We start from the raw sequence: 27292 nt of genomic DNA, 5'->3' as shown, positions 1-27292 counted from the left end.
AAAAGTAAAAAGCCACAACGCTGGTGGCCACCACGCCCGCTGCGGCTGCTAAGAGTGATAGCGGTAAGACTGAGAATACTAGGATTTTGCAAGGCCTAAAGAGTGCAAGAGAGAAAGCAAATGTAAAAGAAGCAAGTGTGCAGTGTAAAAAGTGAATGTAAAAATGGCATAGAGGAGAGTGACCCCTGCTGGTGGAAGTGAGGAAAAGCAAAAGCCTACAGCACCTGGTATTCCCAGGCGGTCTCCCATCCAAGTACTAACCAGGCCCGACCCTGCTTAGCTTCCGAGATCGGGCGTGTTCAGGGTGGTGTGGCCGTAGGCAGAGACAGGCTTCTCACTTACTCCTCTTCTACTTTGCAGCCTGGCTGCTGGCAGCCCTTTGCACTACTTCACGCTAGACCTTTTTCTTCACTTTTTGCCTTCTCTTAAGGGAACTTCATACTCCAACAGGAGCAGTGCAAGAGCTGGGGGCGGCCCTTATACCCACAGGTGTTGTTCAGCAACCAGTCACAGGCCGCAGCCGCCCTCTTTCAAAAGGGCTGGGCGCAAGGTCTGCGCAGGGCTAAGAAACCATCCCGGGGGTGAAAGAAAGAGCAAGCTGGACCAGAGCCCATTGTCCAGGAGTCGGCTAAGGAAGAAGTTGAGATGGTTGCCCGTGCCTGGAAGCGAAGCTGCTTTTCAGTCAGCTTCTCTTTTCTTAGGGCGCGTTGTCTGCAAAGATGTTCAGCCTGTGTTGCCCTGTAAATTGGTCTGCAGGTTACTAGCTATGGCTTCCAGCCCGGCGGGAGGCCCAGATACTATGGAAATGAAGCCTGCTATTATTAAAAGTAAAAAGCCACAACGCTGGTGGCCACCACGCCCGCTGCGGCTGCTAAGAGTGATAGCGGTAAGACTGAGAATACTAGGATTTTGCAAGGCCTAAAGAGTGCAAGAGAGAAAGCGAATGTAAAAGAAGCAAGTGTGCAGTGTAAAAAGTGAATGTAAAAATGGCATAGAGGAGAGTGACCCCTGCTGGTGGAAGTGAGGAAAAGCAAAAGCCTACAGCACCTGGTATTCCCAGGCGGTCTCCCATCCAAGTACTAACCAGGCCCGACCCTGCTTAGCTTCCGAGATCAGACGAGATCGGGCGTGTTCAGGGTGGTGTGGCCGTAGGCAGAGACAGGCTTCTCACTTACTCCTCTTCTACTTTGCAGCCTGGCTGCTGGCAGCCCTTTGCACTACTTCACGCTAGACCTTTTTCTTCACTTTTTGCCTTCTCTTAAGGGAACTTCATACTCCAACAGGAGCAGTGCAAGAGCTGGGGGCGGCCCTTATACCCACAGGTGTTGTTCAGCAACCAGTCACAGGCCGCAGCCGCCCTCTTTCAAAAGGGCTGGGCGCAAGGTCTGCGCAGGGCTAAGAAACCATCCCGGGGGTGAAAGAAAGAGCAAGCTGGACCAGAGCCCATTGTCCAGGAGTCGGCTAAGGAAGAAGTTGAGATGGTTGCCCGTGCCTGGAAGCGAAGCTGCTTTTCAGTCAGCTTCTCTTTTCTTAGGGCACGTTGTCTGCAAAGATGTTCAGCCTGTGTTGCCCTGTAAATTGGTCTGCAGGTTACTAGCTATGGCTTCCAGCCCGGCGGGAGGCCCAGATACTATGGAAATGAAGCCTGCTATTATTAAAAGTAAAAAGCCACAACGCTGGTGGCCACCACGCCCGCTGCGGCTGCTAAGAGTGATAGCGGTAAGACTGAGAATACTAGGATTTTGCAAGGCCTAAAGAGTGCAAGAGAGAAAGCGAATGTAAAAGAAGCAAGTGTGCAGTGTAAAAAGTGAATGTAAAAATGGCATAGAGGAGAGTGACCCCTGCTGGTGGAAGTGAGGAAAAGCAAAAGCCTACAGCACCTGGTATTCCCAGGCGGTCTCCCATCCAAGTACTAACCAGGCCCGACCCTGCTTAGCTTCCGAGATCAGACGTGTTCAGGGTGGTGTGGCCGTAGGCGGAGACAAACTTCTCACTTACTCCTCTTCTACTTTGCAGCCTGGCTGCTGGCAGCTCTTTGCACTACTTCACGCTAGACCTTTTTCTTCACTTTTTGCCTTCTCTTAAGGGAACTTCATACTCCAACAGGAGCAGTGCAAGAGCTGGGGGCGGCCCTTATACCCACAGGTGTTGTTCAGCAACCAGTCACAGGCCGCAGCCGCCCTCTTTCAAAAGGGCTGGGCGCAAGGTCTGCGCAGGGCTAAGAAACCATCCCGGGGGTGAAAGAAAGAGCAAGCTGGACCAGAGCCCATTGTCCAGGAGTCGGCTAAGGAAGAAGTTGAGATGGTTGCCCGTGCCTGGAAGCGAAGCTGCTTTTCAGTCAGCTTCTCTTTTCTTAGGGCACGTTGTCTGCAAAGATGTTCAGCCTGTGTTGCCCTGTAAATTGGTCTGCAGGTTACTAGCTATGGCTTCCAGCCCGGCGGGAGGCCCAGATACTATGGAAATGAAGCCTGCTATTATTAAAAGAAAAAAGCCACAACGCTGGTGGCCACCACGCCCGCTGCGGCTGCTAAGAGTGATAGCGGTAAGACTGAGAATACTAGGATTTTGCAAGGCCTAAAGAGTGCAAGAGAGAAAGTGAATGTAAAAGAAGCAAGTGTGCAGTGTAAAAAGTGAATGTAAAAATGGCATAGAGGAGAGTGACCCCTGCTGGTGGAAGTGAGGAAAAGCAAAAGCCTACAGCACCTGGTATTCCCAGGCGGTCTCCCATCCAAGTACTAACCAGGCCCGACCCTGCTTAGCTTCCGAGATCAGACGAGATCGGGCGTGTTCAGGGTGGTGTGGCCGTAGGCAGAGACAGGCTTCTCACTTACTCCTCTTCTACTTTGCAGCCTGGCTGCTGGCAGCCCTTTGCACTACTTCACGCTAGACCTTTTTCTTCACTTTTTGCCTTCTCTTAAGGGAACTTCATACTCCAACAGGAGCAGTGCAAGAGCTGGGGGCGGCCCTTATACCCACAGGTGTTGTTCAGCAACCAGTCACAGGCCGCAGCCGCCCTCTTTCAAAAGGGCTGGGCGCAAGGTCTGCGCAGGGCTAAGAAACCATCCCGGGGGTGAAAGAAAGAGCAAGCTGGACCAGAGCCCATTGTCCAGGAGTCGGCTAAGGAAGAAGTTGAGATGGTTGCCCGTGCCTGGAAGCGAAGCTGCTTTTCAGTCAGCTTCTCTTTTCTTAGGGCGCGTTGTCTGCAAAGATGTTCAGCCTGTGTTGCCCTGTAAATTGGTCTGCAGGTTACTAGCTATGGCTTCCAGCCCGGCGGGAGGCCCAGATACTATGGAAATGAAGCCTGCTATTATTAAAAGTAAAAAGCCACAACGCTGGTGGCCACCACGCCCGCTGCGGCTGCTAAGAGTGATAGCGGTAAGACTGAGAATACTAGGATTTTGCAAGGCCTAAAGAGTGCAAGAGAGAAAGCGAATGTAAAAGAAGCAAGTGTGCAGTGTAAAAAGTGAATGTAAAAATGGCATAGAGGAGAGTGACCCCTGCTGGTGGAAGTGAGGAAAAGCAAAAGCCTACAGCACCTGGTATTCCCAGGCGGTCTCCCATCCAAGTACTAACCAGGCCCGACCCTGCTTAGCTTCCGAGATCAGACGAGATCGGGCGTGTTCAGGGTGGTGTGGCCGTAGGCAGAGACAGGCTTCTCACTTACTCCTCTTCTACTTTGCAGCCTGGCTGCTGGCAGCCCTTTGCACTACTTCACGCTAGACCTTTTTCTTCACTTTTTGCCTTCTCTTAAGGGAACTTCATACTCCAACAGGAGCAGTGCAAGAGCTGGGGGCGGCCCTTATACCCACAGGTGTTGTTCAGCAACCAGTCACAGGCCGCAGCCGCCCTCTTTCAAAAGGGCTGGGCGCAAGGTCTGCGCAGGGCTAAGAAACCATCCCGGGGGTGAAAGAAAGAGCAAGCTGGACCAGAGCCCATTGTCCAGGAGTCGGCTAAGGAAGAAGTTGAGATGGTTGCCCGTGCCTGGAAGCGAAGCTGCTTTTCAGTCAGCTTCTCTTTTCTTAGGGCACGTTGTCTGCAAAGATGTTCAGCCTGTGTTGCCCTGTAAATTGGTCTGCAGGTTACTAGCTATGGCTTCCAGCCCGGCGGGAGGCCCAGATACTATGGAAATGAAGCCTGCTATTATTAAAAGTAAAAAGCCACAACGCTGGTGGCCACCACGCCCGCTGCGGCTGCTAAGAGTGATAGCGGTAAGACTGAGAATACTAGGATTTTGCAAGGCCTAAAGAGTGCAAGAGAGAAAGCGAATGTAAAAGAAGCAAGTGTGCAGTGTAAAAAGTGAATGTAAAAATGGCATAGAGGAGAGTGACCCCTGCTGGTGGAAGTGAGGAAAAGCAAAAGCCTACAGCACCTGGTATTCCCAGGCGGTCTCCCATCCAAGTACTAACCAGGCCCGACCCTGCTTAGCTTCCGAGATCAGACGTGTTCAGGGTGGTGTGGCCGTAGGCGGAGACAAACTTCTCACTTACTCCTCTTCTACTTTGCAGCCTGGCTGCTGGCAGCTCTTTGCACTACTTCACGCTAGACCTTTTTCTTCACTTTTTGCCTTCTCTTAAGGGAACTTCATACTCCAACAGGAGCAGTGCAAGAGCTGGGGGCGGCCCTTATACCCACAGGTGTTGTTCAGCAACCAGTCACAGGCCGCAGCCGCCCTCTTTCAAAAGGGCTGGGCGCAAGGTCTGCGCAGGGCTAAGAAACCATCCCGGGGGTGAAAGAAAGAGCAAGCTGGACCAGAGCCCATTGTCCAGGAGTCGGCTAAGGAAGAAGTTGAGATGGTTGCCCGTGCCTGGAAGCGAAGCTGCTTTTCAGTCAGCTTCTCTTTTCTTAGGGCACGTTGTCTGCAAAGATGTTCAGCCTGTGTTGCCCTGTAAATTGGTCTGCAGGTTACTAGCTATGGCTTCCAGCCCGGCGGGAGGCCCAGATACTATGGAAATGAAGCCTGCTATTATTAAAAGAAAAAAGCCACAACGCTGGTGGCCACCACGCCCGCTGCGGCTGCTAAGAGTGATAGCGGTAAGACTGAGAATACTAGGATTTTGCAAGGCCTAAAGAGTGCAAGAGAGAAAGTGAATGTAAAAGAAGCAAGTGTGCAGTGTAAAAAGTGAATGTAAAAATGGCATAGAGGAGAGTGACCCCTGCTGGTGGAAGTGAGGAAAAGCAAAAGCCTACAGCACCTGGTATTCCCAGGCGGTCTCCCATCCAAGTACTAACCAGGCCCGACCCTGCTTAGCTTCCGAGATCAGACGAGATCGGGCGTGTTCAGGGTGGTGTGGCCGTAGGCAGAGACAGGCTTCTCACTTACTCCTCTTCTACTTTGCAGCCTGGCTGCTGGCAGCCCTTTGCACTACTTCACGCTAGACCTTTTTCTTCACTTTTTGCCTTCTCTTAAGGGAACTTCATACTCCAACAGGAGCAGTGCAAGAGCTGGGGGCGGCCCTTATACCCACAGGTGTTGTTCAGCAACCAGTCACAGGCCGCAGCCGCCCTCTTTCAAAAGGGCTGGGCGCAAGGTCTGCGCAGGGCTAAGAAACCATCCCGGGGGTGAAAGAAAGAGCAAGCTGGACCAGAGCCCATTGTCCAGGAGTCGGCTAAGGAAGAAGTTGAGATGGTTGCCCGTGCCTGGAAGCGAAGCTGCTTTTCAGTCAGCTTCTCTTTTCTTAGGGCGCGTTGTCTGCAAAGATGTTCAGCCTGTGTTGCCCTGTAAATTGGTCTGCAGGTTACTAGCTATGGCTTCCAGCCCGGCGGGAGGCCCAGATACTATGGAAATGAAGCCTGCTATTATTAAAAGTAAAAAGCCACAACGCTGGTGGCCACCACGCCCGCTGCGGCTGCTAAGAGTGATAGCGGTAAGACTGAGAATACTAGGATTTTGCAAGGCCTAAAGAGTGCAAGAGAGAAAGCGAATGTAAAAGAAGCAAGTGTGCAGTGTAAAAAGTGAATGTAAAAATGGCATAGAGGAGAGTGACCCCTGCTGGTGGAAGTGAGGAAAAGCAAAAGCCTACAGCACCTGGTATTCCCAGGCGGTCTCCCATCCAAGTACTAACCAGGCCCGACCCTGCTTAGCTTCCGAGATCAGACGAGATCGGGCGTGTTCAGGGTGGTGTGGCCGTAGGCAGAGACAGGCTTCTCACTTACTCCTCTTCTACTTTGCAGCCTGGCTGCTGGCAGCCCTTTGCACTACTTCACGCTAGACCTTTTTCTTCACTTTTTGCCTTCTCTTAAGGGAACTTCATACTCCAACAGGAGCAGTGCAAGAGCTGGGGGCGGCCCTTATACCCACAGGTGTTGTTCAGCAACCAGTCACAGGCCGCAGCCGCCCTCTTTCAAAAGGGCTGGGCGCAAGGTCTGCGCAGGGCTAAGAAACCATCCCGGGGGTGAAAGAAAGAGCAAGCTGGACCAGAGCCCATTGTCCAGGAGTCGGCTAAGGAAGAAGTTGAGATGGTTGCCCGTGCCTGGAAGCGAAGCTGCTTTTCAGTCAGCTTCTCTTTTCTTAGGGCACGTTGTCTGCAAAGATGTTCAGCCTGTGTTGCCCTGTAAATTGGTCTGCAGGTTACTAGCTATGGCTTCCAGCCCGGCGGGAGGCCCAGATACTATGGAAATGAAGCCTGCTATTATTAAAAGTAAAAAGCCACAACGCTGGTGGCCACCACGCCCGCTGCGGCTGCTAAGAGTGATAGCGGTAAGACTGAGAATACTAGGATTTTGCAAGGCCTAAAGAGTGCAAGAGAGAAAGCGAATGTAAAAGAAGCAAGTGTGCAGTGTAAAAAGTGAATGTAAAAATGGCATAGAGGAGAGTGACCCCTGCTGGTGGAAGTGAGGAAAAGCAAAAGCCTACAGCACCTGGTATTCCCAGGCGGTCTCCCATCCAAGTACTAACCAGGCCCGACCCTGCTTAGCTTCCGAGATCAGACGAGATCGGGCGTGTTCAGGGTGGTGTGGCCGTAGGCAGAGACAGGCTTCTCACTTACTCCTCTTCTACTTTGCAGCCTGGCTGCTGGCAGCCCTTTGCACTACTTCACGCTAGACCTTTTTCTTCACTTTTTGCCTTCTCTTAAGGGAACTTCATACTCCAACAGGAGCAGTGCAAGAGCTGGGGGCGGCCCTTATACCCACAGGTGTTGTTCAGCAACCAGTCACAGGCCGCAGCCGCCCTCTTTCAAAAGGGCTGGGCGCAAGGTCTGCGCAGGGCTAAGAAACCATCCCGGGGGTGAAAGAAAGAGCAAGCTGGACCAGAGCCCATTGTCCAGGAGTCGGCTAAGGAAGAAGTTGAGATGGTTGCCCGTGCCTGGAAGCGAAGCTGCTTTTCAGTCAGCTTCTCTTTTCTTAGGGCACGTTGTCTGCAAAGATGTTCAGCCTGTGTTGCCCTGTAAATTGGTCTGCAGGTTACTAGCTATGGCTTCCAGCCCGGCGGGAGGCCCAGATACTATGGAAATGAAGCCTGCTATTATTAAAAGTAAAAAGCCACAACGCTGGTGGCCACCACGCCCGCTGCGGCTGCTAAGAGTGATAGCGGTAAGACTGAGAATACTAGGATTTTGCAAGGCCTAAAGAGTGCAAGAGAGAAAGCGAATGTAAAAGAAGCAAGTGTGCAGTGTAAAAAGTGAATGTAAAAATGGCATAGAGGAGAGTGACCCCTGCTGGTGGAAGTGAGGAAAAGCAAAAGCCTACAGCACCTGGTATTCCCAGGCGGTCTCCCATCCAAGTACTAACCAGGCCCGACCCTGCTTAGCTTCCGAGATCAGACGAGATCGGGCGTGTTCAGGGTGGTGTGGCCGTAGGCGGAGACAGGCCTCTCACTTACTCCTCTTCTACTTTGCAGCCTGGCTGCTGGCAGCCCTTTGCACTACTTCACGCTAGACCTTCTTCTTCACTTTTTGCCTTCTCTTAAGGGAACTTCATACTCCAACAGGAGCAGTGCAAGAGCTGGGGGGCAGCCCTTATACCCACAGGTGTTGTTCAGCAACCAGTCACAGGCCGCAGCCGCCCTCTTTCAAAAGGGCTGGGCGCAAGGTCTGCGCAGGGCTAAGAAACCATCCCGGGGGTGAAAGAAAGAGCAAGCTGGACCAGAGCCCATTGTCCAGTAGTCGGCTAAGGAAGAAGTTGAGATGGTTGCCCGTGCCTGGAAGCGAAGCTGCTTTTCAGTCAGCTTCTCTTTTCTTAGGGCGCGTTGTCTGCAAAGATGTTCAGCCTGTGTTGCCCTGTAAATTGGTCTGCAGGTTACTAGCTATGGCTTCCAGCCCGGCGGGAGGCCCAGATACTATGGAAATGAAGCCTGCTATTATTAAAAGTAAAAAGCCACAACGCTGGTGGCCACCACGCCCGCTGCGGCTGCTAAGAGTGATAGCGGTAAGACTGAGAATACTAGGATTTTGCAAGGCCTAAAGAGTGCAAGAGAGAAAGTGAATGTAAAAGAAGCAAGTGTGCAGTGTAAAAAGTGAATGTAAAAATGGCATAGAGGAGAGTGACCCCTGCTGGTGGAAGTGAGGAAAAGCAAAAGCCTACAGCACCTGGTATTCCCAGGCGGTCTCCCATCCAAGTACTAACCAGGCCCGACCCTGCTTAGCTTCCGAGATCAGACGAGATCGGGCGTGTTCAGGGTGGTGTGGCCGTAGGCAGAGACAGGCTTCTCAATTACTCCTCTTCTACTTTGCAGCCTGGCTGCTGGCAGCCCTTTGCACTACTTCACGCTAGACCTTTTTCTTCACTTTTTGCCTTCTCTTAAGGGAACTTCATACTCCAACAGGAGCAGTGCAAGAGCTGGGGGCGGCCCTTATACCCACAGGTGTTGTTCAGCAACCAGTCACAGGCCGCAGCCGCCCTCTTTCAAAAGGGCTGGGCGCAAGGTCTGCGCAGGGCTAAGAAACCATCCCGGGGGTGAAAGAAAGAGCAAGCTGGACCAGAGCCCATTGTCCAGTAGTCGGCTAAGGAAGAAGTTGAGATGGTTGCCCGTGCCTGGAAGCGAAGCTGCTTTTCAGTCAGCTTCTCTTTTATTAGGGCACGTTGTCTGCAAAGATGTTCAGCCTGTGTTGCCCTGTAAATTGGTCTGCAGGTTACTAGCTATGGCTTCCAGCCCGGCGGGAGGCCCAGATACTATGGAAATGAAGCCTGCTATTATTAAAAGTAAAAAGCCACAACGCTGGTGGCCACCACGCCCGCTGCGGCTGCTAAGAGTGATAGCGGTAAGACTGAGAATACTAGGATTTTGCAAGGCCTAAAGAGTGCAAGAGAGAAAGCAAATGTAAAAGAAGCAAGTGTGCAGTGTAAAAAGTGAATGTAAAAATGGCATAGAGGAGAGTGACCCCTGCTGGTGGAAGTGAGGAAAAGCAAAAGCCTACAGCACCTGGTATTCCCAGGCGGTCTCCCATCCAAGTACTAACCAGGCCCGACTCTGCTTAGCTTCCGAGATCAGACGAGATCGGGCGTGTTCAGGGTGGTGTGGCCGTAGGCAGAGACAGGCTTCTCACTTACTCCTCTTCTACTTTGCAGCCTGGCTGCTGGCAGCCCTTTGCACTACTTCACGCTAGACCTTTTTCTTCACTTTTTGCCTTCTCTTAAGGGAACTTCATACTCCAACAGGAGCAGTGCAAGAGCTGGGGGCGGCCCTTATACCCACAGGTGTTGTTCAGCAACCAGTCACAGGCCGCAGCCGCCCTCTTTCAAAAGGGCTGGGCGCAAGGTCTGCGCAGGGCTAAGAAACCATCCCGGGGGTGAAAGAAAGAGCAAGCTGGACCAGAGCCCATTGTCCAGGAGTCGGCTAAGGAAGAAGTTGAGATGGTTGCCCGTGCCTGGAAGCGAAGCTGCTTTTCAGTCAGCTTCTCTTTTCTTAGGGCACGTTGTCTGCAAAGATGTTCAGCCTGTGTTGCCCTGTAAATTGGTCTGCAGGTTACTAGCTATGGCTTCCAGCCCGGCGGGAGGCCCAGATACTATGGAAATGAAGCCTGCTATTATTAAAAGTAAAAAGCCACAACGCTGGTGGCCACCACGCCCGCTGCGGCTGCTAAGAGTGATAGCGGTAAGACTGAGAATACTAGGATTTTGCAAGGCCTAAAGAGTGCAAGAGAGAAAGCGAATGTAAAAGAAGCAAGTGTGCAGTGTAAAAAGTGAATGTAAAAATGGCATAGAGGAGAGTGACCCCTGCTGGTGGAAGTGAGGAAAAGCAAAAGCCTACAGCACCTGGTATTCCCAGGCGGTCTCCCATCCAAGTACTAACCAGGCCCGACCCTGCTTAGCTTCCGAGATCAGACGAGATCGGGCGTGTTCAGGGTGGTGTGGCCGTAGGCAGAGACAAGCTTCTCACTTACTCCTCTTCTACTTTGCAGCCTGGCTGCTGGCAGCTCTTTGCACTACTTCACGCTAGACCTTTTTCTTCACTTTTTGCCTTCTCTTAAGGGAACTTCATACTCCAACAGGAGCAGTGCAAGAGCTGGGGGCGGCCCTTATACCCACAGGTGTTGTTCAGCAACCAGTCACAGGCCGCAGCCGCCCTCTTTCAAAAGGGCTGGGCGCAAGGTCTGCGCAGGGCTAAGAAACCATCCCGGGGGTGAAAGAAAGAGCAAGCTGGACCAGAGCCCATTGTCCAGGAGTCGGCTAAGGAAGAAGTTGAGATGGTTGCCCGTTCCTGGAAGCGAAGCTGCTTTTCAGTCAGCTTCTCTTTTATTAGGGCGCGTTGTCTGCAAAGATGTTCAGCCTGTGTTGCCCTGTAAATTGGTCTGCAGGTTACTAGCTATGGCTTCCAGCCCGGCGGGAGGCCCAGATACTATGGAAATGAAGCCTGCTATTATTAAAAGTAAAAAGCCACAACGCTGGTGGCCACCACGCCCGCTGCGGCTGCTAAGAGTGATAGCGGTAAGACTGAGAATACTAGGATTTTGCAAGGCCTAAAGAGTGCAAGAGAGAAAGCAAATGTAAAAGAAGCAAGTGTGCAGTGTAAAAAGTGAATGTAAAAATGGCATAGAGGAGAGTGACCCCTGCTGGTGGAAGTGAGGAAAAGCAAAAGCCTACAGCACCTGGTATTCCCAGGCGGTCTCCCATCCAAGTACTAACCAGGCCCGACCCTGCTTAGCTTCCGAGATCGGGCGTGTTCAGGGTGGTGTGGCCGTAGGCAGAGACAGGCTTCTCACTTACTCCTCTTCTACTTTGCAGCCTGGCTGCTGGCAGCCCTTTGCACTACTTCACGCTAGACCTTTTTCTTCACTTTTTGCCTTCTCTTAAGGGAACTTCATACTCCAACAGGAGCAGTGCAAGAGCTGGGGGCGGCCCTTATACCCACAGGTGTTGTTCAGCAACCAGTCACAGGCCGCAGCCGCCCTCTTTCAAAAGGGCTGGGCGCAAGGTCTGCGCAGGGCTAAGAAACCATCCCGGGGGTGAAAGAAAGAGCAAGCTGGACCAGAGCCCATTGTCCAGGAGTCGGCTAAGGAAGAAGTTGAGATGGTTGCCCGTGCCTGGAAGCGAAGCTGCTTTTCAGTCAGCTTCTCTTTTCTTAGGGCGCGTTGTCTGCAAAGATGTTCAGCCTGTGTTGCCCTGTAAATTGGTCTGCAGGTTACTAGCTATGGCTTCCAGCCCGGCGGGAGGCCCAGATACTATGGAAATGAAGCCTGCTATTATTAAAAGTAAAAAGCCACAACGCTGGTGGCCACCACGCCCGCTGCGGCTGCTAAGAGTGATAGCGGTAAGACTGAGAATACTAGGATTTTGCAAGGCCTAAAGAGTGCAAGAGAGAAAGCGAATGTAAAAGAAGCAAGTGTGCAGTGTAAAAAGTGAATGTAAAAATGGCATAGAGGAGAGTGACCCCTGCTGGTGGAAGTGAGGAAAAGCAAAAGCCTACAGCACCTGGTATTCCCAGGCGGTCTCCCATCCAAGTACTAACCAGGCCCGACCCTGCTTAGCTTCCGAGATCAGACGAGATCGGGCGTGTTCAGGGTGGTGTGGCCGTAGGCAGAGACAGGCTTCTCACTTACTCCTCTTCTACTTTGCAGCCTGGCTGCTGGCAGCCCTTTGCACTACTTCACGCTAGACCTTTTTCTTCACTTTTTGCCTTCTCTTAAGGGAACTTCATACTCCAACAGGAGCAGTGCAAGAGCTGGGGGCGGCCCTTATACCCACAGGTGTTGTTCAGCAACCAGTCACAGGCCGCAGCCGCCCTCTTTCAAAAGGGCTGGGCGCAAGGTCTGCGCAGGGCTAAGAAACCATCCCGGGGGTGAAAGAAAGAGCAAGCTGGACCAGAGCCCATTGTCCAGGAGTCGGCTAAGGAAGAAGTTGAGATGGTTGCCCGTGCCTGGAAGCGAAGCTGCTTTTCAGTCAGCTTCTCTTTTCTTAGGGCACGTTGTCTGCAAAGATGTTCAGCCTGTGTTGCCCTGTAAATTGGTCTGCAGGTTACTAGCTATGGCTTCCAGCCCGGCGGGAGGCCCAGATACTATGGAAATGAAGCCTGCTATTATTAAAAGTAAAAAGCCACAACGCTGGTGGCCACCACGCCCGCTGCGGCTGCTAAGAGTGATAGCGGTAAGACTGAGAATACTAGGATTTTGCAAGGCCTAAAGAGTGCAAGAGAGAAAGCGAATGTAAAAGAAGCAAGTGTGCAGTGTAAAAAGTGAATGTAAAAATGGCATAGAGGAGAGTGACCCCTGCTGGTGGAAGTGAGGAAAAGCAAAAGCCTACAGCACCTGGTATTCCCAGGCGGTCTCCCATCCAAGTACTAACCAGGCCCGACCCTGCTTAGCTTCCGAGATCAGACGTGTTCAGGGTGGTGTGGCCGTAGGCGGAGACAAACTTCTCACTTACTCCTCTTCTACTTTGCAGCCTGGCTGCTGGCAGCTCTTTGCACTACTTCACGCTAGACCTTTTTCTTCACTTTTTGCCTTCTCTTAAGGGAACTTCATACTCCAACAGGAGCAGTGCAAGAGCTGGGGGCGGCCCTTATACCCACAGGTGTTGTTCAGCAACCAGTCACAGGCCGCAGCCGCCCTCTTTCAAAAGGGCTGGGCGCAAGGTCTGCGCAGGGCTAAGAAACCATCCCGGGGGTGAAAGAAAGAGCAAGCTGGACCAGAGCCCATTGTCCAGGAGTCAGCTAAGGAAGAAGTTGAGATGGTTGCCCGTGCCTGGAAGCGAAGCTGCTTTTCAGTCAGCTTCTCTTTTCTTAGGGCACGTTGTCTGCAAAGATGTTCAGCCTGTGTTGCCCTGTAAATTGGTCTGCAGGTTACTAGCTATGGCTTCCAGCCCGGCGGGAGGCCCAGATACTATGGAAATGAAGCCTGCTATTATTAAAAGAAAAAAGCCACAACGCTGGTGGCCACCACGCCCGCTGCGGCTGCTAAGAGTGATAGCGGTAAGACTGAGAATACTAGGATTTTGCAAGGCCTAAAGAGTGCAAGAGAGAAAGTGAATGTAAAAGAAGCAAGTGTGCAGTGTAAAAAGTGAATGTAAAAATGGCATAGAGGAGAGTGACCCCTGCTGGTGGAAGTGAGGAAAAGCAAAAGCCTACAGCACCTGGTATTCCCAGGCGGTCTCCCATCCAAGTACTAACCAGGCCCGACCCTGCTTAGCTTCCGAGATCAGACGAGATCGGGCGTGTTCAGGGTGGTGTGGCCGTAGGCAGAGACAGGCTTCTCACTTACTCCTCTTCTACTTTGCAGCCTGGCTGCTGGCAGCCCTTTGCACTACTTCACGCTAGACCTTTTTCTTCACTTTTTGCCTTCTCTTAAGGGAACTTCATACTCCAACAGGAGCAGTGCAAGAGCTGGGGGCGGCCCTTATACCCACAGGTGTTGTTCAGCAACCAGTCACAGGCCGCAGCCGCCCTCTTTCAAAAGGGCTGGGCGCAAGGTCTGCGCAGGGCTAAGAAACCATCCCGGGGGTGAAAGAAAGAGCAAGCTGGACCAGAGCCCATTGTCCAGGAGTCGGCTAAGGAAGAAGTTGAGATGGTTGCCCGTGCCTGGAAGCGAAGCTGCTTTTCAGTCAGCTTCTCTTTTCTTAGGGCGCGTTGTCTGCAAAGATGTTCAGCCTGTGTTGCCCTGTAAATTGGTCTGCAGGTTACTAGCTATGGCTTCCAGCCCGGCGGGAGGCCCAGATACTATGGAAATGAAGCCTGCTATTATTAAAAGTAAAAAGCCACAACGCTGGTGGCCACCACGCCCGCTGCGGCTGCTAAGAGTGATAGCGGTAAGACTGAGAATACTAGGATTTTGCAAGGCCTAAAGAGTGCAAGAGAGAAAGCGAATGTAAAAGAAGCAAGTGTGCAGTGTAAAAAGTGAATGTAAAAATGGCATAGAGGAGAGTGACCCCTGCTGGTGGAAGTGAGGAAAAGCAAAAGCCTACAGCACCTGGTATTCCCAGGCGGTCTCCCATCCAAGTACTAACCAGGCCCGACCCTGCTTAGCTTCCGAGATCAGACGTGTTCAGGGTGGTGTGGCCGTAGGCGGAGACAAACTTCTCACTTACTCCTCTTCTACTTTGCAGCCTGGCTGCTGGCAGCTCTTTGCACTACTTCACGCTAGACCTTTTTCTTCACTTTTTGCCTTCTCTTAAGGGAACTTCATACTCCAACAGGAGCAGTGCAAGAGCTGGGGGCGGCCCTTATACCCACAGGTGTTGTTCAGCAACCAGTCACAGGCCGCAGCCGCCCTCTTTCAAAAGGGCTGGGCGCAAGGTCTGCGCAGGGCTAAGAAACCATCCCGGGGGTGAAAGAAAGAGCAAGCTGGACCAGAGCCCATTGTCCAGGAGTCGGCTAAGGAAGAAGTTGAGATGGTTGCCCGTGCCTGGAAGCGAAGCTGCTTTTCAGTCAGCTTCTCTTTTCTTAGGGCGCGTTGTCTGCAAAGATGTTCAGCCTGTGTTGCCCTGTAAATTGGTCTGCAGGTTACTAGCTATGGCTTCCAGCCCGGCGGGAGGCCCAGATACTATGGAAATGAAGCCTGCTATTATTAAAAGAAAAAAGCCACAACGCTGGTGGCCACCACGCCCGCTGCGGCTGCTAAGAGTGATAGCGGTAAGACTGAGAATACTAGGATTTTGCAAGGCCTAAAGAGTGCAAGAGAGAAAGTGAATGTAAAAGAAGCAAGTGTGCAGTGTAAAAAGTGAATGTAAAAATGGCATAGAGGAGAGTGACCCCTGCTGGTGGAAGTGAGGAAAAGCAAAAGCCTACAGCACCTGGTATTCCCAGGCGGTCTCCCATCCAAGTACTAACCAGGCCCGACCCTGCTTAGCTTCCGAGATCAGACGAGATCGGGCGTGTTCAGGGTGGTGTGGCCGTAGGCAGAGACAGGCTTCTCACTTACTCCTCTTCTACTTTGCAGCCTGGCTGCTGGCAGCCCTTTGCACTACTTCACGCTAGACCTTTTTCTTCACTTTTTGCCTTCTCTTAAGGGAACTTCATACTCCAACAGGAGCAGTGCAAGAGCTGGGGGCGGCCCTTATACCCACAGGTGTTGTTCAGCAACCAGTCACAGGCCGCAGCCGCCCTCTTTCAAAAGGGCTGGGCGCAAGGTCTGCGCAGGGCTAAGAAACCATTCCGGGGGTGAAAGAAAGAGCAAGCTGGACCAGAGCCCATTGTCCAGGAGTCGGCTAAGGAAGAAGTTGAGATGGTTGCCCGTGCCTGGAAGCGAAGCTGCTTTTCAGTCAGCTTCTCTTTTCTTAGGGCGCGTTGTCTGCAAAGATGTTCAGCCTGTGTTGCCCTGTAAATTGGTCTGCAGGTTACTAGCTATGGCTTCCAGCCCGGCGGGAGGCCCAGATACTATGGAAATGAAGCCTGCTATTATTAAAAGTAAAAAGCCACAACGCTGGTGGCCACCACGCCCGCTGCGGCTGCTAAGAGTGATAGCGGTAAGACTGAGAATACTAGGATTTTGCAAGGCCTAAAGAGTGCAAGAGAGAAAGCGAATGTAAAAGAAGCAAGTGTGCAGTGTAAAAAGTGAATGTAAAAATGGCATAGAGGAGAGTGACCCCTGCTGGTGGAAGTGAGGAAAAGCAAAAGCCTACAGCACCTGGTATTCCCAGGCGGTCTCCCATCCAAGTACTAACCAGGCCCGACCCTGCTTAGCTTCCGAGATCAGACGAGATCGGGCGTGTTCAGGGTGGTGTGGCCGTAGGCAGAGACAGGCTTCTCACTTACTCCTCTTCTACTTTGCAGCCTGGCTGCTGGCAGCCCTTTGCACTACTTCACGCTAGACCTTTTTCTTCACTTTTTGCCTTCTCTTAAGGGAACTTCATACTCCAACAGGAGCAGTGCAAGAGCTGGGGGCGGCCCTTATACCCACAGGTGTTGTTCAGCAACCAGTCACAGGCCGCAGCCGCCCTCTTTCAAAAGGGCTGGGCGCAAGGTCTGCGCAGGGCTAAGAAACCATCCCGGGGGTGAAAGAAAGAGCAAGCTGGACCAGAGCCCATTGTCCAGGAGTCGGCTAAGGAAGAAGTTGAGATGGTTGCCCGTGCCTGGAAGCGAAGCTGCTTTTCAGTCAGCTTCTCTTTTCTTAGGGCACGTTGTCTGCAAAGATGTTCAGCCTGTGTTGCCCTGTAAATTGGTCTGCAGGTTACTAGCTATGGCTTCCAGCCCGGCGGGAGGCCCAGATACTATGGAAATGAAGCCTGCTATTATTAAAAGTAAAAAGCCACAACGCTGGTGGCCACCACGCCCGCTGCGGCTGCTAAGAGTGATAGCGGTAAGACTGAGAATACTAGGATTTTGCAAGGCCTAAAGAGTGCAAGAGAGAAAGCAAATGTAAAAGAAGCAAGTGTGCAGTGTAAAAAGTGAATGTAAAAATGGCATAGAGGAGAGTGACCCCTGCTGGTGGAAGTGAGGAAAAGCAAAAGCCTACAGCACCTGGTATTCCCAGGCGGTCTCCCATCCAAGTACTAACCAGGCCCGACCCTGCTTAGCTTCCGAGATCAGACGAGATCGGGCGTGTTCAGGGTGGTGTGGCCGTAGGCAGAGACAGGCTTCTCACTTACTCCTCTTCTACTTTGCAGCCTGGCTGCTGGCAGCCCTTTGCACTACTTCACGCTAGACCTTTTTCTTCACTTTTTGCCTTCTCTTAAGGGAACTTCATACTCCAACAGGAGCAGTGCAAGAGCTGGGGGCGGCCCTTATACCCACAGGTGTTGTTCAGCAACCAGTCACAGGCCGCAGCCGCCCTCTTTCAAAAGGGCTGGGCGCAAGGTCTGCGCAGGGCTAAGAAACCATCCCGGGGGTGAAAGAAAGAGCAAGCTGGACCAGAGCCCATTGTCCAGGAGTCGGCTAAGGAAGAAGTTGAGATGGTTGCCCGTGCCTGGAAGCGAAGCTGCTTTTCAGTCAGCTTCTCTTTTCTTAGGGCACGTTGTCTGCAAAGATGTTCAGCCTGTGTTGCCCTGTAAATTGGTCTGCAGGTTACTAGCTATGGCTTCCAGCCCGGCGGGAGGCCCAGATACTATGGAAATGAAGCCTGCTATTATTAAAAGTAAAAAGCCACAACGCTGGTGGCCACCACGCCCGCTGCGGCTGCTAAGAGTGATAGCGGTAAGACTGAGAATACTAGGATTTTGCAAGGCCTAAAGAGTGCAAGAGAGAAAGCGAATGTAAAAGAAGCAAGTGTGCAGTGTAAAAAGTGAATGTAAAAATGGCATAGAGGAGAGTGACCCCTGCTGGTGGAAGTGAGGAAAAGCAAAAGCCTACAGCACCTGGTATTCCCAGGCGGTCTCCCATCCAAGTACTAACCAGGCCCGACCCTGCTTAGCTTCCGAGATCAGACGAGATCGGGCGTGTTCAGGGTGGTGTGGCCGTAGGCAGAGACAGGCCTCTCACTTACTCCTCTTCTACTTTGCAGCCTGGCTGCTGGCAGCCCTTTGCACTACTTCACGCTAGACCTTCTTCTTCACTTTTTGCCTTCTCTTAAGGGAACTTCATACTCCAACAGGAGCAGTGCAAGAGCTGGGGGGCGGCCCTTATACCCACAGGTGTTGTTCAGCAACCAGTCACAGGCCGCAGCCGCCCTCTTTCAAAAGGGCTGGGCGCAAGGTCTGCGCAGGGCTAAGAAACCATCCCGGGGGTGAAAGAAAGAGCAAGCTGGACCAGAGCCCATTGTCCAGTAGTCGGCTAAGGAAGAAGTTGAGATGGTTGCCCGTGCCTGGAAGCGAAGCTGCTTTTCAGTCAGCTTCTCTTTTCTTAGGGCGCGTTGTCTGCAAAGATGTTCAGCCTGTGTTGCCCTGTAAATTGGTCTGCAGGTTACTAGCTATGGCTTCCAGCCCGGCGGGAGGCCCAGATACTATGGAAATGAAGCCTGCTATTATTAAAAGTAAAAAGCCACAACGCTGGTGGCCACCACGCCCGCTGCGGCTGCTAAGAGTGATAGCGGTAAGACTGAGAATACTAGGATTTTGCAAGGCCTAAAGAGTGCAAGAGAGAAAGCGAATGTAAAAGAAGCAAGTGTGCAGTGTAAAAAGTGAATGTAAAAATGGCATAGAGGAGAGTGACCCCTGCTGGTGGAAGTGAGGAAAAGCAAAAGCCTACAGCACCTGGTATTCCCAGGCGGTCTCCCATCCAAGTACTAACCAGGCCCGACCCTGCTTAGCTTCCGAGATCAGACGAGATCGGGCGTGTTCAGGGTGGTGTGGCCGTAGGCAGAGACAGGCTTCTCAATTACTCCTCTTCTACTTTGCAGCCTGGCTGCTGGCAGCCCTTTGCACTACTTCACGCTAGACCTTTTTCTTCACTTTTTGCCTTCTCTTAAGGGAACTTCATACTCCAACAGGAGCAGTGCAAGAGCTGGGGGCGGCCCTTATACCCACAGGTGTTGTTCAGCAACCAGTCACAGGCCGCAGCCGCCCTCTTTCAAAAGGGCTGGGCGCAAGGTCTGCGCAGGGCTAAGAAACCATCCCGGGGGTGAAAGAAAGAGCAAGCTGGACCAGAGCCCATTGTCCAGTAGTCGGCTAAGGAAGAAGTTGAGATGGTTGCCCGTGCCTGGAAGCGAAGCTGCTTTTCAGTCAGCTTCTCTTTTCTTAGGGCGCGTTGTCTGCAAAGATGTTCAGCCTGTGTTGCCCTGTAAATTGGTCTGCAGGTTACTAGCTATGGCTTCCAGCCCGGCGGGAGGCCCAGATACTATGGAAATGAAGCCTGCTATTATTAAAAGTAAAAAGCCACAACGCTGGTGGCCACCACGCCCGCTGCGGCTGCTAAGAGTGATAGCGGTAAGACTGAGAATACTAGGATTTTGCAAGGCCTAAAGAGTGCAAGAGAGAAAGCGAATGTAAAAGAAGCAAGTGTGCAGTGTAAAAAGTGAATGTAAAAATGGCATAGAGGAGAGTGACCCCTGCTGGTGGAAGTGAGGAAAAGCAAAAGCCTACAGCACCTGGTATTCCCAGGCGGTCTCCCATCCAAGTACTAACCAGGCCCGACCCTGCTTAGCTTCCGAGATCAGACGAGATCGGGCGTGTTCAGGGTGGTGTGGCCGTAGGCAGAGACAAGCTTCTCACTTACTCCTCTTCTACTTTGCAGCCTGGCTGCTGGCAGCTCTTTGCACTACTTCACGCTAGACCTTTTTCTTCACTTTTTGCCTTCTCTTAAGGGAACTTCATACTCCAACAGGAGCAGTGCAAGAGCTGGGGGCGGCCCTTATACCCACAGGTGTTGTTCAGCAACCAGTCACAGGCCGCAGCCGCCCTCTTTCAAAAGGGCTGGGCGCAAGGTCTGCGCAGGGCTAAGAAACCATCCCGGGGGTGAAAGAAAGAGCAAGCTGGACCAGAGCCCATTGTCCAGGAGTCGGCTAAGGAAGAAGTTGAGATGGTTGCCCGTTCCTGGAAGCGAAGCTGCTTTTCAGTCAGCTTCTCTTTTATTAGGGCGCGTTGTCTGCAAAGATGTTCAGCCTGTGTTGCCCTGTAAATTGGTCTGCAGGTTACTAGCTATGGCTTCCAGCCCGGCGGGAGGCCCAGATACTATGGAAATGAAGCCTGCTATTATTAAAAGTAAAAAGCCACAACGCTGGTGGCCACCACGCCCGCTGCGGCTGCTAAGAGTGATAGCGGTAAGACTGAGAATACTAGGATTTTGCAAGGCCTAAAGAGTGCAAGAGAGAAAGCGAATGTAAAAGAAGCAAGTGTGCAGTGTAAAAAGTGAATGTAAAAATGGCATAGAGGAGAGTGACCCCTGCTGGTGGAAGTGAGGAAAAGCAAAAGCCTACAGCACCTGGTATTCCCAGGCGGTCTCCCATCCAAGTACTAACCAGGCCCGACTCTGCTTAGCTTCCGAGATCAGACGAGATCGGGCGTGTTCAGGGTGGTGTGGCCGTAGGCAGAGACAGGCTTCTCACTTACTCCTCTTCTACTTTGCAGCCTGGCTGCTGGCAGCCCTTTGCACTACTTCACGCTAGACCTTTTTCTTCACTTTTTGCCTTCTCTTAAGGGAACTTCATACTCCAACAGGAGCAGTGCAAGAGCTGGGGGCGGCCCTTATACCCACAGGTGTTGTTCAGCAACCAGTCACAGGCCGCAGCCGCCCTCTTTCAAAAGGGCTGGGCGCAAGGTCTGCGCAGGGCTAAGAAACCATCCCGGGGGTGAAAGAAAGAGCAAGCTGGACCAGAGCCCATTGTCCAGGAGTCGGCTAAGGAAGAAGTTGAGATGGTTGCCCGTGCCTGGAAGCGAAGCTGCTTTTCAGTCAGCTTCTCTTTTCTTAGGGCACGTTGTCTGCAAAGATGTTCAGCCTGTGTTGCCCTGTAAATTGGTCTGCAGGTTACTAGCTATGGCTTCCAGCCCGGCGGGAGGCCCAGATACTATGGAAATGAAGCCTGCTATTATTAAAAGTAAAAAGCCACAACGCTGGTGGCCACCACGCCCGCTGCGGCTGCTAAGAGTGATAGCGGTAAGACTGAGAATACTAGGATTTTGCAAGGCCTAAAGAGTGCAAGAGAGAAAGCGAATGTAAAAGAAGCAAGTGTGCAGTGTAAAAAGTGAATGTAAAAATGGCATAGAGGAGAGTGACCCCTGCTGGTGGAAGTGAGGAAAAGCAAAAGCCTACAGCACCTGGTATTCCCAGGCGGTCTCCCATCCAAGTACTAACCAGGCCCGACCCTGCTTAGCTTCCGAGATCAGACGAGATCGGGCGTGTTCAGGGTGGTGTGGCCGTAGGCAGAGACAGGCTTCTCACTTACTCCTCTTCTACTTTGCAGCCTGGCTGCTGGCAGCCCTTTGCACTACTTCACGCTAGACCTTTTTCTTCACTTTTTGCCTTCTCTTAAGGGAACTTCATACTCCAACAGGAGCATTGCAAGAGCTGGGGGGCGGCCCTTATACCCACAGGTGTTGTTCAGCAACCAGTCACAGGCCGCAGCCGCCCTCTTTCAAAAGGGCTGGGCGCAAGGTCTGCGCAGGGCTAAGAAACCATCCTGGGGGTGAAAGAAAGAGCAAGCTGGACCAGAGCCCATTGTCCAGGAGTCGGCTAAGGAATAAGTTGAGATGGTTGCCCGTGCCTGGAAGCGAAGCTGCTTTTCAGTCAGCTTCTCTTTTCTTAGGGCGCGTTGTCTGCAAAGATGTTCAGCCTGTGTTGCCCTGTAAATTGGTCTGCAGGTTACTAGCTATGGCTTCCAGCCCGGCGGGAGGCCCAGATACTATGGAAATGAAGCCTGCTATTATTAAAAGTAAAAAGCCACAACGCTGGTGGCCACCACGCCCGCTGCGGCTGCTAAGAGTGATAGCGGTAAGACTGAGAATACTAGGATTTTGCAAGGCCTAAAGAGTGCAAGAGAGAAAGCGAATGTAAAAGAAGCAAGTGTGCAGTGTAAAAAGTGAATGTAAAAATGGCATAGAGGAGAGTGACCCCTGCTGGTGGAAGTGAGGAAAAGCAAAAGCCTACAGCACCTGGTATTCCCAGGCGGTCTCCCATCCAAGTACTAACCAGGCCCGACCCTGCTTAGCTTCCGAGATCAGACGAGATCGGGCGTGTTCAGGGTGGTGTGGCCGTAGGGAGAGACAGGCTTCTCACTTACTCCTCTTCTACTTTGCAGCCTGGCTGCTGGCAGCCCTTTGCACTACTTCACGCTAGACCTTTTTCTTCACTTTTTGCCTTCTCTTAAGGGAACTTCATACTCCAACAGGAGCAGTGCAAGAGCTGGGGGCGGCCCTTATACCCACAGGTGTTGTTCAGCAACCAGTCACAGGCCGCAGCCGCCCTCTTTCAAAAGGGCTGGGCGCAAGGTCTGCGCAGGGCTAAGAAACCATCCCGGGGGTGAAAGAAAGAGCAAGCTGGACCAGAGCCCATTGTCCAGGAGTCGGCTAAGGAAGAAGTTGAGATGGTTGCCCGTGCCTGGAAGCGAAGCTGCTTTTCAGTCAGCTTCTCTTTTATTAGGGCGCGTTGTCTGCAAAGATGTTCAGCCTGTGTTGCCCTGTAAATTGGTCTGCAGGTTACTAGCTATGGCTTCCAGCCCGGCGGGAGGCCCAGATACTATGGAAATGAAGCCTGCTATTATTAAAAGTAAAAAGCCACAACGCTGGTGGCCACCACGCCCGCTGCGGCTGCTAAGAGTGATAGCGGTAAGACTGAGAATACTAGGATTTTGCAAGGCCTAAAGAGTGCAAGAGAGAAAGCGAATGTAAAAGAAGCAAGTGTGCAGTGTAAAAAGTGAATGTAAAAATGGCATAGAGGAGAGTGACCCCTGCTGGTGGAAGTGAGGAAAAGCAAAAGCCTACAGCACCTGGTATTCCCAGGCGGTCTCCCATCCAAGTACTAACCAGGCCCGACCCTGCTTAGCTTCCGAGATCAGACGAGATCGGGCGTGTTCAGGGTGGTGTGGCCGTAGGCAGAGACAGGCTTCTCACTTACTCCTCTTCTACTTTGCAGCCTGGCTGCTGGCAGCCCTTTGCACTACTTCACGCTAGACCTTTTTCTTCACTTTTTGCCTTCTCTTAAGGGAACTTCATACTCCAACAGGAGCAGTGCAAGAGCTGGGGGCGGCCCTTATACCCACAGGTGTTGTTCAGCAACCAGTCACAGGCCGCAGCCGCCCTCTTTCAAAAGGGCTGGGCGCAAGGTCTGCGCAGGGCTAAGAAACCATCCCGGGGGTGAAAGAAAGAGCAAGCTGGACCAGAGCCCATTGTCCAGGAGTCGGCTAAGGAAGAAGTTGAGATGGTTGCCCGTGCCTGGAAGCGAAGCTGCTTTTCAGTCAGCTTCTCTTTTCTTAGGGCACGTTGTCTGCAAAGATGTTCAGCCTGTGTTGCCCTGTAAATTGGTCTGCAGGTTACTAGCTATGGCTTCCAGCCCGGCGGGAGGCCCAGATACTATGGAAATGAAGCCTGCTATTATTAAAAGTAAAAAGCCACAACGCTGGTGGCCACCACGCCCGCTGCGGCTGCTAAGAGTGATAGCGGTAAGACTGAGAATACTAGGATTTTGCAAGGCCTAAAGAGTGCAAGAGAGAAAGCGAATGTAAAAGAAGCAAGTGTGCAGTGTAAAAAGTGAATGTAAAAATGGCATAGAGGAGAGTGACCCCTGCTGGTGGAAGTGAGGAAAAGCAAAAGCCTACAGCACCTGGTATTCCCAGGCGGTCTCCCATCCAAGTACTAACCAGGCCCGACCCTGCTTAGCTTCCGAGATCAGACGAGATCGGGCGTGTTCAGGGTGGTGTGGCCGTAGGCAGAGACAGGCTTCTCAATTACTCCTCTTCTACTTTGCAGCCTGGCTGCTGGCAGCCCTTTGCACTACTTCACGCTAGACCTTTTTCTTCACTTTTTGCCTTCTCTTAAGGGAACTTCATACTCCAACAGGAGCAGTGCAAGAGCTGGGGGCGGCCCTTATACCCACAGGTGTTGTTCAGCAACCAGTCACAGGCCGCAGCCGCCCTCTTTCAAAAGGGCTGGGCGCAAGGTCTGCGCAGGGCTAAGAAACCATCCCGGGGGTGAAAGAAAGAGCAAGCTGGACCAGAGCCCATTGTCCAGGAGTCGGCTAAGGAAGAAGTTGAGATGGTTGCCCGTTCCTGGAAGCGAAGCTGCTTTTCAGTCAGCTTCTCTTTTATTAGGGCGCGTTGTCTGCAAAGATGTTCAGCCTGTGTTGCCCTGTAAATTGGTCTGCAGGTTACTAGCTATGGCTTCCAGCCCGGCGGGAGGCCCAGATACTATGGAAATGAAGCCTGCTATTATTAAAAGTAAAAAGCCACAACGCTGGTGGCCACCACGCCCGCTGCGGCTGCTAAGAGTGATAGCGGTAAGACTGAGAATACTAGGATTTTGCAAGGCCTAAAGAGTGCAAGAGAGAAAGCGAATGTAAAAGAAGCAAGTGTGCAGTGTAAAAAGTGAATGTAAAAATGGCATAGAGGAGAGTGACCCCTGCTGGTGGAAGTGAGGAAAAGCAAAAGCCTACAGCACCTGGTATTCCCAGGCGGTCTCCCATCCAAGTACTAACCAGGCCCGACCCTGCTTAGCTTCCGAGATCAGACGTGTTCAGGGTGGTGTGGCCGTAGGCGGAGACAAACTTCTCACTTACTCCTCTTCTACTTTGCAGCCTGGCTGCTGGCAGCTCTTTGCACTACTTCACGCTAGACCTTTTTCTTCACTTTTTGCCTTCTCTTAAGGGAACTTCATACTCCAACAGGAGCAGTGCAAGAGCTGGGGGCGGCCCTTATACCCACAGGTGTTGTTCAGCAACCAGTCACAGGCCGCAGCCGCCCTCTTTCAAAAGGGCTGGGCGCAAGGTCTGCGCAGGGCTAAGAAACCATCCCGGGGGTGAAAGAAAGAGCAAGCTGGACCAGAGCCCATTGTCCAGGAGTCGGCTAAGGAAGAAGTTGAGATGGTTGCCCGTGCCTGGAAGCGAAGCTGCTTTTCAGTCAGCTTCTCTTTTCTTAGGGCACGTTGTCTGCAAAGATGTTCAGCCTGTGTTGCCCTGTAAATTGGTCTGCAGGTTACTAGCTATGGCTTCCAGCCCGGCGGGAGGCCCAGATACTATGGAAATGAAGCCTGCTATTATTAAAAGAAAAAAGCCACAACGCTGGTGGCCACCACGCCCGCTGCGGCTGCTAAGAGTGATAGCGGTAAGACTGAGAATACTAGGATTTTGCAAGGCCTAAAGAGTGCAAGAGAGAAAGTGAATGTAAAAGAAGCAAGTGTGCAGTGTAAAAAGTGAATGTAAAAATGGCATAGAGGAGAGTGACCCCTGCTGGTGGAAGTGAGGAAAAGCAAAAGCCTACAGCACCTGGTATTCCCAGGCGGTCTCCCATCCAAGTACTAACCAGGCCCGACCCTGCTTAGCTTCCGAGATCAGACGAGATCGGGCGTGTTCAGGGTGGTGTGGCCGTAGGCAGAGACAGGCTTCTCACTTACTCCTCTTCTACTTTGCAGCCTGGCTGCTGGCAGCTCTTTGCACTACTTCACGCTAGACCTTTTTCTTCACTTTTTGCCTTCTCTTTAGGGAACTTCATACTCCAACAGGAGCAGTGCAAGAGCTGGGGGCGGCCCTTATACCCACAGGTGTTGTTCAGCAACCAGTCACAGGCCGCAGCCGCCCTCTTTCAAAAGGGCTGGGCGCAAGGTCTGCGCAGGGCTAAGAAACCATCCCGGGGGTGAAAGAAAGAGCAAGCTGGACCAGAGCCCATTGTCCAGGAGTCGGCTAAGGAAGAAGTTGAGATGGTTGCCCGTGCCTGGAAGCGAAGCTGCTTTTCAGTCAGCTTCTCTTTTCTTAGGGCACGTTGTCTGCAAAGATGTTCAGCCTGTGTTGCCCTGTAAATTGGTCTGCAGGTTACTAGCTATGGCTTCCAGCCCGGCGGGAGGCCCAGATACTATGGAAATGAAGCCTGCTATTATTAAAAGTAAAAAGCCACAACGCTGGTGGCCACCACGCCCGCTGCGGCTGCTAAGAGTGATAGCGGTAAGACTGAGAATACTAGGATTTTGCAAGGCCTAAAGAGTGCAAGAGAGAAAGCGAATGTAAAAGAAGCAAGTGTGCAGTGTAAAAAGTGAATGTAAAAATGGCATAGAGGAGAGTGACCCCTGCTGGTGGAAGTGAGGAAAAGCAAAAGCCTACAGCACCTGGTATTCCCAGGCGGTCTCCCATCCAAGTACTAACCAGGCCCGACCCTGCTTAGCTTCCGAGATCAGACGAGATCGGGCGTGTTCAGGGTGGTGTGGCCGTAGGCAGAGACAGGCTTCTCACTTACTCCTCTTCTACTTTGCAGCCTGGCTGCTGGCAGCCCTTTGCACTACTTCACGCTAGACCTTCTTCTTCACTTTTTGCCTTCTCTTAAGGGAACTTCATACTCCAACAGGAGCAGTGCAAGAGCTGGGGGGCGGCCCTTATACCCACAGGTGTTGTTCAGCAACCAGTCACAGGCCGCAGCCGCCCTCTTTCAAAAGGGCTGGGCGCAAGGTCTGCGCAGGGCTAAGAAACCATCCCGGGGGTGAAAGAAAGAGCAAGCTGGACCAGAGCCCATTGTCCAGTAGTCGGCTAAGGAAGAAGTTGAGATGGTTGCCCGTGCCTGGAAGCGAAGCTGCTTTTCAGTCAGCTTCTCTTTTCTTAGGGCGCGTTGTCTGCAAAGATGTTCAGCCTGTGTTGCCCTGTAAATTGGTCTGCAGGTTACTAGCTATGGCTTCCAGCCCGGCGGGAGGCCCAGATACTATGGAAATGAAGCCTGCTATTATTAAAAGTAAAAAGCCACAACGCTGGTGGCCACCACGCCCGCTGCGGCTGCTAAGAGTGATAGCGGTAAGACTGAGAATACTAGGATTTTGCAAGGCCTAAAGAGTGCAAGAGAGAAAGCGAATGTAAAAGAAGCAAGTGTGCAGTGTAAAAAGTGAATGTAAAAATGGCATAGAGGAGAGTGACCCCTGCTGGTGGAAGTGAGGAAAAGCAAAAGCCTACAGCACCTGGTATTCCCAGGCGGTCTCCCATCCAAGTACTAACCAGGCCCGACCCTGCTTAGCTTCCGAGATCAGACGAGATCGGGCGTGTTCAGGGTGGTGTGGCCGTAGGCAGAGACAGGCTTCTCACTTACTCCTCTTCTACTTTGCAGCCTGGCTGCTGGCAGCTCTTTGCACTACTTCACGCTAGACCTTTTTCTTCACTTTTTGCCTTCTCTTAAGGGAACTTCATACTCCAACAGGAGCAGTGCAAGAGCTGGGGGCGGCCCTTATACCCACAGGTGTTGTTCAGCAACCAGTCACAGGCCGCAGCCGCCCTCTTTCAAAAGGGCTGGGCGCAAGGTCTGCGCAGGGCTAAGAAACCATCCCGGGGGTGAAAGAAAGAGCAAGCTGGACCAGAGCCCATTGTCCAGGAGTCGGCTAAGGAAGAAGTTGAGATGGTTGCCCGTGCCTGGAAGCGAAGCTGCTTTTCAGTCAGCTTCTC

At 52.2% G+C, this 27292-nt stretch overlaps 26 non-coding genes and 7 pseudogenes across 26 annotated transcripts; all 33 read right to left on the bottom strand.

Moving 5' to 3' along the window:
* Nucleotides 1-212: 212 nt before the first annotated feature.
* Nucleotides 213-321, bottom strand: LOC142190325 (5S ribosomal RNA; annotated as a pseudogene).
* A 714-nt stretch (nucleotides 322-1035) lies between these two features.
* On the bottom strand, nucleotides 1036-1154 carry LOC142190661 (5S ribosomal RNA). Its single transcript, XR_012714345.1, has one exon. It is a non-coding gene; the product is annotated as a 5S ribosomal RNA (ribosomal RNA).
* A 714-nt stretch (nucleotides 1155-1868) lies between these two features.
* On the bottom strand, nucleotides 1869-1977 carry LOC142190457 (5S ribosomal RNA; annotated as a pseudogene).
* Nucleotides 1978-2691: 714 nt separating this feature from the next.
* Nucleotides 2692-2810, bottom strand: LOC142190649 (5S ribosomal RNA). The gene has a single exon (XR_012714334.1). It is a non-coding gene; the product is annotated as a 5S ribosomal RNA (ribosomal RNA).
* Nucleotides 2811-3524: 714 nt separating this feature from the next.
* Nucleotides 3525-3643, bottom strand: LOC142190638 (5S ribosomal RNA). The gene has a single exon (XR_012714323.1). It is a non-coding gene; the product is annotated as a 5S ribosomal RNA (ribosomal RNA).
* A 714-nt stretch (nucleotides 3644-4357) lies between these two features.
* Nucleotides 4358-4466, bottom strand: LOC142190456 (5S ribosomal RNA; annotated as a pseudogene).
* A 714-nt stretch (nucleotides 4467-5180) lies between these two features.
* LOC142190627 (5S ribosomal RNA) lies at nucleotides 5181-5299 on the bottom strand. Its single transcript, XR_012714312.1, has one exon. It is a non-coding gene; the product is annotated as a 5S ribosomal RNA (ribosomal RNA).
* Nucleotides 5300-6013: 714 nt separating this feature from the next.
* On the bottom strand, nucleotides 6014-6132 carry LOC142190616 (5S ribosomal RNA). Its single transcript, XR_012714301.1, has one exon. It is a non-coding gene; the product is annotated as a 5S ribosomal RNA (ribosomal RNA).
* Nucleotides 6133-6846: 714 nt separating this feature from the next.
* LOC142190606 (5S ribosomal RNA) lies at nucleotides 6847-6965 on the bottom strand. The gene has a single exon (XR_012714292.1). It is a non-coding gene; the product is annotated as a 5S ribosomal RNA (ribosomal RNA).
* A 714-nt stretch (nucleotides 6966-7679) lies between these two features.
* LOC142190605 (5S ribosomal RNA) lies at nucleotides 7680-7798 on the bottom strand. The gene has a single exon (XR_012714291.1). It is a non-coding gene; the product is annotated as a 5S ribosomal RNA (ribosomal RNA).
* Nucleotides 7799-8513: 715 nt separating this feature from the next.
* Nucleotides 8514-8632, bottom strand: LOC142190603 (5S ribosomal RNA). The gene has a single exon (XR_012714289.1). It is a non-coding gene; the product is annotated as a 5S ribosomal RNA (ribosomal RNA).
* Nucleotides 8633-9346: 714 nt separating this feature from the next.
* LOC142189934 (5S ribosomal RNA) lies at nucleotides 9347-9465 on the bottom strand. Its single transcript, XR_012713880.1, has one exon. It is a non-coding gene; the product is annotated as a 5S ribosomal RNA (ribosomal RNA).
* Nucleotides 9466-10179: 714 nt separating this feature from the next.
* On the bottom strand, nucleotides 10180-10298 carry LOC142190602 (5S ribosomal RNA). Its single transcript, XR_012714288.1, has one exon. It is a non-coding gene; the product is annotated as a 5S ribosomal RNA (ribosomal RNA).
* A 714-nt stretch (nucleotides 10299-11012) lies between these two features.
* LOC142190324 (5S ribosomal RNA) lies at nucleotides 11013-11121 on the bottom strand (annotated as a pseudogene).
* A 714-nt stretch (nucleotides 11122-11835) lies between these two features.
* Nucleotides 11836-11954, bottom strand: LOC142190601 (5S ribosomal RNA). Its single transcript, XR_012714287.1, has one exon. It is a non-coding gene; the product is annotated as a 5S ribosomal RNA (ribosomal RNA).
* Nucleotides 11955-12668: 714 nt separating this feature from the next.
* Nucleotides 12669-12777, bottom strand: LOC142190455 (5S ribosomal RNA; annotated as a pseudogene).
* Nucleotides 12778-13491: 714 nt separating this feature from the next.
* Nucleotides 13492-13610, bottom strand: LOC142190600 (5S ribosomal RNA). Its single transcript, XR_012714286.1, has one exon. It is a non-coding gene; the product is annotated as a 5S ribosomal RNA (ribosomal RNA).
* A 714-nt stretch (nucleotides 13611-14324) lies between these two features.
* LOC142190454 (5S ribosomal RNA) lies at nucleotides 14325-14433 on the bottom strand (annotated as a pseudogene).
* A 714-nt stretch (nucleotides 14434-15147) lies between these two features.
* Nucleotides 15148-15266, bottom strand: LOC142190599 (5S ribosomal RNA). The gene has a single exon (XR_012714285.1). It is a non-coding gene; the product is annotated as a 5S ribosomal RNA (ribosomal RNA).
* A 714-nt stretch (nucleotides 15267-15980) lies between these two features.
* Nucleotides 15981-16099, bottom strand: LOC142190596 (5S ribosomal RNA). Its single transcript, XR_012714283.1, has one exon. It is a non-coding gene; the product is annotated as a 5S ribosomal RNA (ribosomal RNA).
* A 714-nt stretch (nucleotides 16100-16813) lies between these two features.
* On the bottom strand, nucleotides 16814-16932 carry LOC142190595 (5S ribosomal RNA). Its single transcript, XR_012714282.1, has one exon. It is a non-coding gene; the product is annotated as a 5S ribosomal RNA (ribosomal RNA).
* Nucleotides 16933-17646: 714 nt separating this feature from the next.
* LOC142190594 (5S ribosomal RNA) lies at nucleotides 17647-17765 on the bottom strand. The gene has a single exon (XR_012714281.1). It is a non-coding gene; the product is annotated as a 5S ribosomal RNA (ribosomal RNA).
* Nucleotides 17766-18480: 715 nt separating this feature from the next.
* LOC142190593 (5S ribosomal RNA) lies at nucleotides 18481-18599 on the bottom strand. Its single transcript, XR_012714280.1, has one exon. It is a non-coding gene; the product is annotated as a 5S ribosomal RNA (ribosomal RNA).
* Nucleotides 18600-19313: 714 nt separating this feature from the next.
* On the bottom strand, nucleotides 19314-19432 carry LOC142190592 (5S ribosomal RNA). The gene has a single exon (XR_012714279.1). It is a non-coding gene; the product is annotated as a 5S ribosomal RNA (ribosomal RNA).
* Nucleotides 19433-20146: 714 nt separating this feature from the next.
* On the bottom strand, nucleotides 20147-20265 carry LOC142189933 (5S ribosomal RNA). Its single transcript, XR_012713879.1, has one exon. It is a non-coding gene; the product is annotated as a 5S ribosomal RNA (ribosomal RNA).
* Nucleotides 20266-20979: 714 nt separating this feature from the next.
* LOC142190590 (5S ribosomal RNA) lies at nucleotides 20980-21098 on the bottom strand. The gene has a single exon (XR_012714277.1). It is a non-coding gene; the product is annotated as a 5S ribosomal RNA (ribosomal RNA).
* A 715-nt stretch (nucleotides 21099-21813) lies between these two features.
* LOC142189944 (5S ribosomal RNA) lies at nucleotides 21814-21932 on the bottom strand. Its single transcript, XR_012713889.1, has one exon. It is a non-coding gene; the product is annotated as a 5S ribosomal RNA (ribosomal RNA).
* A 714-nt stretch (nucleotides 21933-22646) lies between these two features.
* LOC142190589 (5S ribosomal RNA) lies at nucleotides 22647-22765 on the bottom strand. Its single transcript, XR_012714276.1, has one exon. It is a non-coding gene; the product is annotated as a 5S ribosomal RNA (ribosomal RNA).
* Nucleotides 22766-23479: 714 nt separating this feature from the next.
* LOC142190588 (5S ribosomal RNA) lies at nucleotides 23480-23598 on the bottom strand. Its single transcript, XR_012714275.1, has one exon. It is a non-coding gene; the product is annotated as a 5S ribosomal RNA (ribosomal RNA).
* A 714-nt stretch (nucleotides 23599-24312) lies between these two features.
* On the bottom strand, nucleotides 24313-24421 carry LOC142190453 (5S ribosomal RNA; annotated as a pseudogene).
* Nucleotides 24422-25135: 714 nt separating this feature from the next.
* Nucleotides 25136-25254, bottom strand: LOC142190587 (5S ribosomal RNA). The gene has a single exon (XR_012714274.1). It is a non-coding gene; the product is annotated as a 5S ribosomal RNA (ribosomal RNA).
* Nucleotides 25255-25968: 714 nt separating this feature from the next.
* On the bottom strand, nucleotides 25969-26087 carry LOC142190585 (5S ribosomal RNA). The gene has a single exon (XR_012714273.1). It is a non-coding gene; the product is annotated as a 5S ribosomal RNA (ribosomal RNA).
* A 715-nt stretch (nucleotides 26088-26802) lies between these two features.
* LOC142190584 (5S ribosomal RNA) lies at nucleotides 26803-26921 on the bottom strand. Its single transcript, XR_012714272.1, has one exon. It is a non-coding gene; the product is annotated as a 5S ribosomal RNA (ribosomal RNA).
* Between the last annotated feature and the right edge of the window lie 371 nt (nucleotides 26922-27292).

Source organism: Leptodactylus fuscus, chromosome 1 (genome assembly GCF_031893055.1).
Source record: "Leptodactylus fuscus isolate aLepFus1 chromosome 1, aLepFus1.hap2, whole genome shotgun sequence".
In the NCBI taxonomy this organism is placed as follows: domain Eukaryota; kingdom Metazoa; phylum Chordata; class Amphibia; order Anura; family Leptodactylidae; genus Leptodactylus; species Leptodactylus fuscus.
This window is presented reverse-complemented; position numbering and strand designations above follow the sequence as displayed.